Source organism: Chrysochloris asiatica, unplaced genomic scaffold (genome assembly GCF_000296735.1).
Source record: "Chrysochloris asiatica unplaced genomic scaffold, ChrAsi1.0 scaffold00233, whole genome shotgun sequence".
Classification (NCBI taxonomy): Eukaryota; Metazoa; Chordata; class Mammalia; order Afrosoricida; family Chrysochloridae; genus Chrysochloris; species Chrysochloris asiatica.
Window position 1 is genome coordinate 2,811,544 of NW_006408751.1, and position 13,882 is coordinate 2,825,425.

General features: G+C 37.5%; 1 pseudogene; it reads right to left on the reverse strand.

The window, feature by feature from the left end:
* Nucleotides 1–262: 262 nt before the first annotated feature.
* Nucleotides 263–794, reverse strand: LOC102835895 (annotated as a pseudogene).
* Between the last annotated feature and the right edge of the window lie 13,088 nt (nt 795–13,882).

A 13,882-nucleotide genomic window follows, 5' to 3' on the forward strand; every position in this document is an offset into this window, starting at 1 on the left:
GAAACCCTATACAGGGTTGCTATGGGTCGGAACCGACTAGACGGCACTTCACAGCAACAACAAAAGCCTCCTTTTTTTTTTTTAAACAAACAAAAAAAACCCAAAGTTTATTCACAGTAAAACTGAAACACAGCAAATCTTGTGTCCTCCGTTTGTGATACTTCTAAGGTCTCTTGGTCAATGAAGCAGCAGCAGGCAAACCAGGCCATTTCAGATGACTTTACCCAGACGAAGAGAGGCCTGATTCGGGTCTTGGTCTGGGCTACATCTCCCCACACTGTGAGATCACCACAGGAAGCTTGGGCTTATTGTTGGGGCCCATGAGACCATTCTCAATTTTTCTCATCACTAGAAGTCCATCAATGATTTTCCGAACACCACGTGCTTCCCATCCAGCCAATCACACTTAGAACAGGTGATGAAGACCTAGCAGCCATTTGTACTGGGACCACTGTTTGCCATGGAAGCAAGCCTGGAGCTGAGTGTCTCAGCTTAAAATTTTCATCTGCAAATGGTCCTCGGTAAATACTGGCAACTCCAGTACCATCTCCATTAACAAAATCTCCACCCTGGATAATGAAGTCGTTTATGACCCTGTGGAAGGTGCTTCCTTTGCATACTATTGGAACCCCATCCTTTCTGAATCCTCCCGTGCAGAACTGCCTAAAGTTCTCGGCTGTTTTAGGCACAACGTCTGCAAAGAGCTCGATCTTTATGTGGCCAACTTGTTGGCCGCCAATGCTGACATCGAAGAACACCACGAGGTTGACAGGGTTTTAATTTGCCATCGCCATGGCTCCGACCCGGAAGCAGAAGGGACAAAAGCCTTATTGAACAGAATAAAAGAAGAGGAAAATTAGTCCTAACTCTCAAATAGGATGCAGAAATTCTCCCTTAAATAGTCTCAGTGCAATAATGTTGCACTGAGACTATTGAGAAAGCCAGATTGAAACCATTTTTGGAGACAGCAGAAATTAAAAGCAAGAACAAGAAGTTAAAAAAAAAAAATTGTGTGTGTGAGAAATTTGGCTGTGAAGTGAAAGAACTAGGGTATGGCAAGACGGGAATGGACAGGGAAATGAAGTATTTATTTCAAAGTCAATGCGAACAATCCAGTGGAAAGGAAGATATTGAATATATAAGATAGAAAAAAAAAATCTATCTTAGAAGCTGAAAGAGGAGTGTGCTTTTCCAAAATTTGAAAAACTTATTATTCTTCCATCAGAAGTATATTTCACACCAACTGTGACTCTAGTTCTTGATTGAAGGTTTTAAAGAAAAGACATTACTAGTTTGATATGCCATAAAAAAGAATGCAGGAGTGTCTGAACACCTTATTTCACGTGGGAAAGGAGAATCAAACTTAATATTAGCTCAAGGCTGATTCCATGCAACTGAGTTCAGACTATGCCTCCAACCTTCCAAACTTCTCTATTTCTTCTAATATCAAGCATTCTTTCCACAGCGTTCTCTACTCAGTTCAATAATTTATTAAAATGCACACACAGAAAACAGAAACCATACTCACAATTGTGGGTTTATTAGGGAAATTAACAGGTTAAAATTTAGGATTAGAAATGTTGAGGTCACACATACAAGAACACCCAAACTTGAAGATAATACCCATTTGACCTAGCCTTGATGGATTGATAATAAGAACTCAACTAGAGAAACATAAAAATTAATAATAATAATAAATAAATATTTTTGATTAAGGAAATGAGGGTAAATTGCTACAATTTGAGAAACTTGACCTATACTCATAGAGGTAGTAACTCTAAATACCAACATAGATGGAAGTCTTCATATCAAGTATCAATGCTATACCCTCTGTACACAGGGTAGATAGAGATAGGCAACTTAGATATTGGCTACCTAAAATGTGGGGGTATTAAAGGTATTAAAGGCTCAAAGTGACTAACATAAAGTTTCAAGGAGGAGTTTAGTTTAAAAGTGTATGGGGGGAAGAAAGAGTCCCCACTGAATAATTTTCATCTTGTCTAGATGGGTATGGTTAAAAGAGGTGGCGATAAGATTCTTATAATTCAATAGTGAGTACTAGTTATAATGACCAATTGTAACTGACAGAATTGTAAAGATAGCAGTTTTGTAACAAAAATGGGGGAGTAGTTAATTTCAGTCCAGAAACAAAGGACCCTAAGACTATCAAGAGAGAAGAGAACAAGTGGAATGTGGGACCTTATTCAGAGAAGCAGCGACACCAGAGATGGAGGCTGAGATGGGGACATGGAGAGAGGGAGCAGCTAAAGACTCTAGATTCATGGGAAGAGAGGAACTAAGAGATGGCGGCCAGGAGGCAGACTTGCAGAATGTGCCCTTTGGTGCTAAAGTGAATAGAGAGAAATACTGTCATCTGATGGTACATGGAGGGGATTAATTATAGTGATATAATTATAATTGTAATGAAACAAGGTATATGATTTGTTGAATGTAAAACTGATGATATGTCCTGTAAGCTTTCACTCAATTCACAATAAAGACTAGAAGAAAAAAAAAGAAATGCTGAGGTCACAATTCTTTCCGTCAGATAGCCTCTTCTTAGCCATGCCCTTTGCTCTGCTTCAACAGTGTTACAAAGTTTTTAAGCATTGCTGATAAATTCCTAAAAGTCACTCTGCTATAAGCCTCAGCCCAAAGGCACCCAATTCTACTCTGTGAGTCAGCAATACTAGCTCCCCAATTAAATGCATGGAGTTAACTCACGCCACAAGTGAGCATCCTATCCAAAAAGGCACTCAACTTTTATATATTCCATGGGTTGGGAAGTCCATCACCCTGTCTGATGCTCTAGTACTTGGTTCTGCTGCTTTTGTTCATCTATCTCTTCTCTGCTACTCTCCAGTGTCACAACTTTCTGTTCCTGGGCTGAAGGGGTTCAGTGTACAGGAATCTTGGGTCCAAAGGACATGTCCTACATTTGTCTCTTCTTCCTTGTTGGTAGTGAGATCCTCATTCCTGCTTCTAAGATGACTCATTTTATATCTATGTTAAAGTTTCAAGTGTTTGCAATCCCAATTGTTGTTGTTAGGTGCCATCGAGTTGGTACCGACCCATAGCGACCTTATGCACAGCAGAATGAAACACTGCCCAATCCTGGGCCAACCTCACCACTGTTGACACGCTTGAGTCCATCGATGCTGTCACTTGTCCAATCCATCTCGTTGGGGGTCTTCCTCTTTTTCTCTGACCCGCCACCTACCAAACATGATATCTTTCTCCAGTGACTGGTCCCTCCTGACAACATGTCTGAAGTATGAGAGACGAAGTTTGGCCATCTTGACCTCCAAGGAGAATTCTGGCTGCACTTCTTACAAAATGGATCTACGGGTTCTTTTGGCATATTTAACCATGGTAAATATCACTCACAATTGAGACATATAATCCAATCAGCATTTCCTCCCATATTTTCTTACTCAGACCCATCAGGAAAAAAAGTTTCTTGGTAGGAGTTATAAAGATTGTAAGTAGAAGAACCATAGGAAGTAATTGAATGCAGTGTATATGTATATATTCTTATAAAAGAAGCAAAATATATTTATGTAAACTGCTGAACATCAATAGTAAGTTGTATATGAGGTGCCACATATGGATGGAGGAAAGTGACATTGAATCAAAAACAAATGAGAGGCCACTTGAGCCACTGCCAGTTCTGAAAGGACAGATTGCGGTAGAAAAAGAAATATGGAATAAAATACAGAACTAACTTGAAATTGAAGAATTCAGCCTGAGCAAACCTACAGATAGAAAAAGAATGATATGTTTAGGAGAAAGAAAATGGTTAGATAATCCTGACTAGTATGATGAGCACATGTATGTAAAGGAAAAAATCCTTGGCTATCGAATTGATTTCATTCATAATGACCCTGTATAGGATTTCTGAGGTTTTATATCTTGATGGAAACACAAAACCTCATTTTACTCCTGGGAAGAGGCTAGCAAGTTTGAACTACTGACCATGTGATCAAATTTCAGTGCTTATCCTACAGTGCTGACAATGCTCCTTTGAAAAGAAGAGGGAGTTACTTGAAACTATCTGTTGGGGCTTATAAGGAATTTAATCGTATTTCTCCAAATATGTGTTGAAATTCTAATTCCTATCATTTGAATCCACTACTCCTATGTCAATTTACCATATTGTAATGGCTTGCATATTATTGTGATGCTGGAAGTGATGCCACTGGTATTTTAAATACCAGGAGGCTCACCCATGGTGGACAGGTTTCAGAAGAGCTTCCAGACTAAGACAGACTAGAAAGAAGTAGGAGTGGACTATCTCTAATTATTTATTGACTGAAAACCTTGTGAATAGCAGCAGAACATTGTTACATATAGTGCCAGAGATGAAATCCTTATTTATAGCACCAGAATATTATCAAATACAGTGCCAGAAGATGAGTTCCTCAGGTTGGAAAACACTTAAAATATGATTGAGGAAGAGCTGCCTCCTCAAAGTAGAGTTGCCCTTGACAACATTAATGGAGTAAAGTTTTCAGGACCTTCACTTGCTGATGCGGCACAACTCAAAATGAGGAAAACCAGCTGTGTATTATTGTTTGGTACCATCAAGTTGATAACGACTCATAGTGACCCTATGCACAGCAGAATGAAACACTGCCCAATCTTGGGCCAACCTTACAATTGTTGCCACACTTGAGTCCATTGATGCTGCCACTTGGCCAATCCATCTTGTTGGGGGGGTATTCCTCTTTTCCTCTGACCCTCCACCTTACCAAACATGATATCTTTCTCCAGTGACTGCTCCCTCCTGACAATATGTCTGAAGTATGACAGAGTTTGGTCATCTTGGCCTCCAAGGAGCACTCTGGCTGCACTTCTTCCAAAACAGATCTATTGGTTCTTTTGGCAGCCTATGGCACTTTCAATATTCTCCTCCAACACCATGATTCAAAAGCATGAATTTTTCTATGGTCTTCTTTATTCACTGTCAAGCTTTCATATGCATATGAGGCTATTGAAAATACCATGGCTTGGGTCAGGCGCACCTTAATCCTCAAGCTGACGTCTTTGCTCTTCAACATTTTAAAAAGGCCTTGTAAAGCAGATTTGCCTAATGCAATATGCCATTTGATTTCTTGACTGAAACTTCCATGAGTGTTGATAGTCAATCCAAAAAGAATGATGTCCTTGACAACTTCAATCTTTTCTCCAATGATAATGTTGTTTATTGATCCCGTGGTGAAGTTTTTGTTTTCTTTACATTGAGATGGAATTCATACTGAAGGCTGTGCTCTTTGATCTTCATCAGTAAATGTTTTAAGTCTTCTTCATTTTCATCAAGCAAGGTTGCATCATCTGCATATCACAGGTTGTTAATGAGGCTTCCTCGAATCCTGATGCCATGTTTTTCTTCATATCACCCAGCTTCTCAAATTATTTGCTCAGCATACAGAATGAATAAGTATGGTGAAATAATTCAACCTTGTCGCACACCTTTCTTAATTTTAAACCATTCAGTGTTCTCATGTTCTGTTCGAACAACTGCCTCTTGGTCCGTGTACAGATTCCTCATGAGCACTATTAAGTGTTCTGGAATACTGATGCTTTGCAATGTTGTCCAAAGCTTGTCATGAGTCACACAATCAAAATCCTTTGTGTAGTCAATAAAGCACAGGTAAACATCTTTCTGATATTCTCTGCTTTCAGCCAAGATCTATCGGACATCAGCATTGATATCCCTCATTCCACGGCCTCTTCGGAATCTGGCTTGAACCTCTAGAAGTTCTCTGTCAATATATGCTTGTAGCTGCTTCTGTATTACCTTTAGCAACATTTTACTCTCATGGGATATCAAAAAGATTGTCCGATGATTTCCTCATTCTGTTGGGTCACCTCTCTTTGGAATCCGCACAAATATAGATCTCTTCCAATCAGTCAACCAGATAGTTGTCTTCCAAATTTCTTGGCAGAGATGAGTGAGTGCCTCCTGTGCCACCTCACTTTCTTGAAAGATTTCAAGTTGGATTCCATCAATTCCCAATGCCTTGTTCTTTGCCAATTCCTTCAATGCACCATGGACTTCCTCCTTCAGTATCATTGGCTCTTGATCATATGCTACCTCTTGAAATGGTTGAACATTAACCATTTCCTTTTAGTACAGTGACTGTGTATTCCTTCCATCTTCTCTTGATGCTTTCTGCATCATTCAATAATTTGCCCATAGAATCTTTCAATAACGAAAGTAGATGCTTGAATTTTTTCTTCTGTTCCCCCAGTTTGAGAAATGCTGAGCGTGTTCTTCCTTTCTAGTTTTCTGATTCCAGATCTTTGCACATTTTGTTGTAATATTTAACTTTATCTTTTCAAGCTGATCTTTGAAATTTTCTGCTCAGCTCTTTTACTTCCTCATTTCTTCCATTTGCTTTAGTATCTCTACACTGGAGAGCAAGTTTCAGTGTCTCTTCTGACATCCACTTTGATCATTTTTTTCTTTCCTTCCTTCTTAATGACTTTTTGCTTTCTTCATTTATGATATTCTTGATGTCATCCCACAACTCTTCTGGTCTTCTGTCTTTAGTATTTAATGTATCAAATCTATTCTTCATATGATCTCTAAATTCAGGTGGGATATATTCAAGGTCATATTTTGGCTCTTGTGGACTTTTTCCCAACTGAAAAAGAAATTTTCAAAATTAAAAACAGCTTTAGATATCCATTAATAATTGGAATATTGACATTACAAAGTATGAATCTAGGAAAACTGGAAGTTGTCAAAGATTAAACGGAATGCTTAAAGATCTGTATTCTAGGCATTGTTTTGTGTTAAAGTGATCTGAAATGTACTGATACTGACCATTATGAATCTTATAATTATGTGGTTTACTATGAAGGTAATGACAAATAGAAGAGGAATGAAGGCACCTCCATTGTCAGAAAGAACATTTCAAGAATTGTCTTGAAGTTCAATGCTGTCTGTGATAATATATACATATTATCCATACACCTACAAAGAAGACAGGTAATACTACAATTATTCAAATTTAAGCACCAATCACGATAGCCAGTGATCATAAAATGAAATAATTCTACGAACGTCTTCAATCTGAAATTGATCAAATATGCAATCAAGATGTGTTGATAGTAACTGGTGATTGGAATGCAAGGTTTGAAACAAAGAGGAGAGATTGCTAGTTGGGAAATATTGCTTTGGTGATAGAAATTATACTGGTGATTATTTTTTTGTTTTGTTTTGCAAGACCAATGACTTATTCATTGCAAATACCTCTTTTTTAGACAGAATAGAAGGTGATTAACTATACACATGGAATACATGGGGGTCAGAATTGCTACATCTGAGGGAAGACATGGTGGAAAAACTCAATATCATCAGCCAAAACAAAACTAGGAGCTGACAGTAGCTAAATATTCAGAAGTTCATATTCAACTTCAGGCTAAAGCTGAAGAAAAGTAAAACAAGTTCACAAGAGCAAAATAAAAATTTTGACTTGCACATATCCCATCTGAATTTAGAGACCTTATCCAGAACAGATTTGATGCATTAGACAGTAATGAGCAAAAACCAGAACTATGGGATGACATCAAGTACTTCTTATAAGAAAAAAGCAAACTGTCATTAAAATGACAGGAAAGAAAGAAAAAAAACAAAACAAAATGGGTAACAGAAGGGACTCTGAAACTTACTGTCCAATGTAGATAGGGTAAAGCAAATGGAAGAAGTTAGTAAGTCAAAAAGTGGAACAGAAAACTGCAAGGGCAGCTCAACAAAACAAAGTAAAGTATTGTAATGAAATGTGCAAAGACCTGGAGTTAGAAAACTAAAAGGAAAGAACACACTCTGCATTTCTCAAGCTAGTGAAACTGAAGAAAAATCCAAGCTTTGATTTGAAATATTGAAGGATTCTATGGGAAAAATATTGAATGATGCAAAAAGCATCAAAAGATGATGGAAAATATATACAGAGTCACTATACCAAAAAGAAATGGTCACTGTTCAATCATCTCAAAAGGAAGAATGTGATCAAGAATTGATTTTATTGAAGGAAGAAGTCCAAGGTGTACTAAAGGCATTGGCTAAAAACAAGTCTCCAGGAATTGACAGAACTCAAATGAAAATATTTCAACAAACTGATGCAGCACTGTAGGAGCTCACTCATCTATGCCAAGACATTTTCAAGATAGCTTCCGAACCAACATATTAGAAGGGATCTATGTTATTGTCCATTCCAGAGAGGTAACCGACCAGAATGTGTAACTTCTAATTAATATCACATGTAAGTAACATTTTTCTGAAGTTAACAACGGTTGCAGCAGTATATCTAAAGAAAACTGCCAGAAATTCAAGCCTGATTCAGAAGAGGAGATAGAATGAGATCTATCATTGCTGATGACAGATGAATCTTGGCTGTAATCAGAGAACACCAGATAAAGCTTTACTTATGCTATATTGACTCTGTAAAGGCTTTTGACTGTGTGAATCACTAGAAGTTATGGATAACGTTACAAACTGATGGTTATTTCAGAACACTTCACTGTGCTCATAAGGAACTTGTACAGAGCCCAAGAGGCAGTCAAACAAAGGGACACCTAAAGTTTGAAAATGAGGATAAGTGTGTGTCAGAGTTGTATTCTTTCGCCATTCTTATTCAGTATGTAGCCGAAGCAGGTAATCTGATAAACTGGGTAATATGAAGAAAGGCATGGTATTAGGATTGGAGGAAGACTCATTAACAACCTGCAATATGCATATGAATCAATTTTATTGCTGGAAGCAAAGAGGACTTAAAATATTTACTGATTGATGAGGGTCAAAGACCACTGCCTTCAGTATGGGTTACACCTCAATGTTAAGAAAACAAACATCTTCACAACTGAACTAATAAATAACATCATGATGAATGGAGAAAAAAAATGAACTTGTCACAAACTTTGTTTTGTTTGTATTCACAATCAGGACTTGTGGAAACAGCAGCCAAGAAATCAAACTATATATTGCATTAGACAAGACTGCTGCACAAAATTTCATTATGTGTTCAAGAGCAAAGATATAGTTTGAGGACTAAGGGTTACCTAATTTTAGCCATGCTATTTTCAATATCCCAAAATGCATGTGAAAGTTGAACAATGAATAAGGAAAACTACAGAAGAATTAATGCATTTGAGTTATGGTATCAAAGGTGACTATTGAAAATACCATGGAATGTTAGAAGAACAAGCAACTCTATCTTGAAAGAAGTATAGCCAGAATTCTGCTTAGAAGCCAAGATGGTGAGACTTAGTGTCTCATACTTCAGACTTGATGCTCCAGGCCCTTGGGAAGGACATCATGATTTATAAAGTGGAGGGTCAGTGGTAAAGAGGATAACCTCCAATGAGATAGATTGTCTCAATGGTGGCAGCAGTGGGTTAAAGCCTCACAATTGTGAGTATAGTGCATGACTGGGTAGTGTTTCATTCTGTTGTGCATTGGATTGCTGAGCTGAAACCGACTCAAAGTCACCTAAAAACAACAATGATATGCCTTTGGATTATATCTTGATTGGGAATATGGCTTTTTTATTATGTTAATGAGACCATATGAATATAGCACATCCTTAGCCTTCATATTTTGAGTTATAAAAAGAGGAGTTTAGAAACAGTCTGAGTACACTGGTAAAGCTTAATATCATTTGAGAATCTTGTGTAAGACCAGGAACCCAGGTAGTCTAGGATTACTAATATAGAGTCAACATAGTTGAGACCTCGATTTAGACTTTAGAGTCCAGAGTTGAGAGACAAAATATATTTTGTTGTTCTTTACAGAAACATACTTGTGGTATTTCTGCTACCAGAAAACTAAGATAACACTAGATTGTATGATTCACCAACTCACTTCCAAAAATGCTAAGAGGTAACACCTTTTTCATGTTTGTATACTATTTTAAGTTTCTATCTCTTAAGATTGCAAAATTTAGAGGTGAACCTGCTGGAAAATTAATTCTATCTTTGAGCAAACCGAGTTTGATGACTAAGCTGTACCCTGAGGTGATTTTGTGTGGGTTTTTCTGTTGATTGTCATTTTAAACTGAATCAATTATGAAACACTAGGGTTTTATTATCACAGCACAAAGCACACAGGATGTTTCACAAAACTAATCCTACTGATCAGAATCTCTAAGATGAATCATAGGAATCAGTGAATGATGAGTACTCAGGGCTTTCCTGATAGGCAGTTTTTGTATATTTTGACAGCACATATGGTGAATGGATAAAAGGATGAATGTCTCAAAGGACTTTCAAAGATAGCTCTTCAGACATAAGACAAACTCAATTATAGGGACAGAGACAACAAAGTGATAATTAGTTGTGACTTGAATATGACATACAATATAAAAGACAAATGTTGTTGTTAAGTACCATAGAGTCAGTTCCAATTCACAGTGATCTTGTATAATTTTGAACTGCTAACCTGGTGGGTTTGAACTGTCAACCTTGTGGTTCATAGTCAAGTGCTGCTCCTACAGTGCCACACCAAGAGTCCAAGGACGTATGGAAGTTATTAAATAATCATATACACAAAATAATTGCGTTTGTGACTGTAGGACTACAACTCAAATATTTTCTCTTTTTCAGTGTTTTGGTTAGGACTAGGGTTAACAATACGGAGTTCTGGTAGCATAGCGGTTACAAATTGGGCTGCTAACCTCAAGGTCATCAGTTCAAAACAACCAGCCATTCCATAGGAGAAAGAGGAGGCTTTCTGCTCCTGTAAAGAATTATAGCCTCGGAAAACCTATGCAGGGTTGCTATGAGTCAGAACTGAGTCCATGGCACACCACCACCACCACCAGGGTTAGGTATAGGGTTTGGGCTTAGATAGGTGTAAGGTTTGGTCTAGTTTTAGGGTTGCAGTTAAGTTTATTATTTATTTATTTGTTTGATTACTTGTTTGTTTTCTTGAAATCTACTTGATTTCCTGTTCTGTGACTACATCATTCCCTCTTTTTAGTTAGTGGTTTTTCTTATTGCTTTTGTTGCAAACTTATAACTCTGATTCCTTGTTTTCATTCTTGTAGGTTTGTTTTTGTTTGGATACTTCTATATCTAGGTTGAATTCTGGGTGATATTGTAATGTATATTCATGTCAAGTTGTTGTTGGTCTGGTCTTTGAATATTTTCTTTATCAGTAGATTCAGTGTTAATATGAAAAGAGAAGTTAAAGTGTTCATGCTAAATAGTACAATAATTCAAGACATTTAAACAAACATTTATTCAGGACTTATGTTATATATGCTTTCACTCTGTTCTTTATGCAAACAAAGATGGGCAGCATGCTGTTCTCAACAAATTTATAATGTAATAATGAGAACAGAATACATGGCATAAAATAATATAAAGTATTATTAGTGTTATAATAGAAAGTCAAAATATTACAGCATCAAAATAGTAGTATGATTCTTGGGGTACAAAGAGTGGGGAAGAGAATTTTCTTACTGTAGGTCGGCCTCTGAGTATGTGCATTGTCTCTTTTACTCTTAGTAGTAATCTTATTCTGTAAGCACTATGAAGCTTACATAGTGAGAGCCCTGATAGTCTAGCAGATTATGACCTGGGTTACAAACCACAAGGTCAGCAGTTCAAATGTATTAGTCATTCCAAGGGAGACAGATGGGGTTTTCTACTCCTGTAAAGATTTATAGCCTCCGAAACCCTTTACAAGGTCACTCACTATAAGTTGTAACGGATGCCACAACACACAACAACCACCACCATTAAGCCAGGTGGCACAGTGGGTTAAGTATTGGGCTATTAAATGAAAGAATTACAGTGCCAATTCACCAACCTTGCCATGGGAGAAAGATGAGGCAGTCTGCTCTGTAAAAGATTTGCAGCCTTGGAAACCCTATGCGTCGGGTCTACACTGTCATTTAAGATTGAGATGAATCAGAATCACCCTGATAACAGTAAGTTTGATCTGGGGCTTCTAAGCAGTATAAGGGACTTTTAGTGGCAAAATGTTAAACGCTGGATTACTAACCAAAAGTCTTGTGATTCAAACCCACCCAGAGGTGTTTTGGGTGATTCTTGTTGTTACTTAGTGCTGTGGAGTCAGTTCCAACTCATAGCGACCTAGATTTGAATTGCTGATCTTGTGATTAAAACTAGTGCTTATCCATGGCTTCCACAGGCCATGTCCTTAAAAACTATCGAGTCTACTTTGCACACACAAGGTTCTCAAGCGTCAGAATTTACAACAAGAACAAATAAGAAATGTGGCTGCATTATTTTTTAATTAAAAACCTGGAGATTAGTGGGATTAAGTAACAATAAATCTATACAATTTGAAAGCCCACACACTCACATTTTCTTACTTTAAGCTACCGTCTTTAAAAAAGCATTATATTGAATCCTAAGGTGAGGGTTCATGAAAATGGTGTAATTATAACTGCAGTATGAAGGTTGATCATACATATAAAAGATAAAGACAAGGATAGGGTAAATATGAAGAGAAGAGTATTCTTAAAAGTCATAGATATAAGAGGAAGAAGTGCTTGTCTAGGAAGGGCTCCCAGTCTAATAAACTTAAAGTGTCAGTTGAACAAGAAGTGCAATGGTAGATAAGTCTAGACTGTTAGAGCACCTAGTTCCACACAAAAAGCTAGGACTAAATTTTATTTGCTAGTAATTGGGTGCTTATCTAATTGTACCACTCAGAATCGTCTACGTTGCTGTTAAGTATCATGGAGTAAATTCTGACTCCTAGTGACCCTGTATAGAATTTTAGAGGTTTTAAATCTTTGCAGGAAACAAAAACCTCATCTTTCTCCTGTAGAGCTTGTGGTGGGCTCAAACAGCTGACCTTGTGGTTCATGATACAGTGCTTATCATACAAAGTCATCGTTCTCCTTTTGTTGATGTTCTTAAGTGCCAGAGAGTTGGTTCAGATTCATAACGAACCTATATAGGGTTTCCAAGTAGCTGCTGATGGGTTTGAACCGCTTGTGGTTCATAGTCCATTGTTGATCATACAGTACCACACCAAGAGTCCTCTCACTAGGGACTTCTATATGTTTAGATAATTAAGTCAAACTTCATGTCTACTCATTGACAAGCTATTGGTTGTTGGCTGTGCTGATAGCATTACATTCCTGTTGTTGTTGTTGTTAAGTGCCATCGAGTCGGTTCCCACCCATAGCGACCCTGTACAGGGTTTCCGAGGGTATAAATCCTTACAGGAGTAGAAAGCCTCATCTTTCTCCTGCGGAGCGGCTGGTAGTTTCGAACCGCTGACCTTAAGGTTCACAGCCCGATTCATAACCACTATGCTACCAGAGCTCCTTGTGAGGCATTATTTATTGTATGAACATAAACTGGGCTTTGGAATCAGACCCTAGCTGGGATTTCCATCTCACTATTTAGAACCTATGTCATTTGTCCTAGCCTCAGTCTCTCATCCATAAAACCAGGAAATAAATACATATTTTTTGAAAATTAGAGAAGATAGTAACTTTTCAGTAAGCATTTCACATATATTAATATTGCCTGGATTATTCAAATGGTTAAGTGCTTGTCTAACTGGAAAAGTTTGTGGTTAAAACCCAGACAGAGGCACCATGGAAGCTAGGTCTAGTGATATGCTTCGGAAAAGGCACAGCCTTTGAAAACACTATGGAGCAATTCTACTCGACACACATAGGGTTTCCATGATTCAGAATTGGTTCAATAGCAATGAACAACAACATATTTATAAGCACTAGACTCTGAACCACTATACAATGACACTGAGTTGGAACGGGCTCCACGGCATACAAAAATATTTCCCCATTGTTTATTTATTTCTAGGTTTAAAAAAAATAGCCTTAATTTTTGTAGAGAAAGTGCTTCTTTTGGTGTTTACATCTAAATT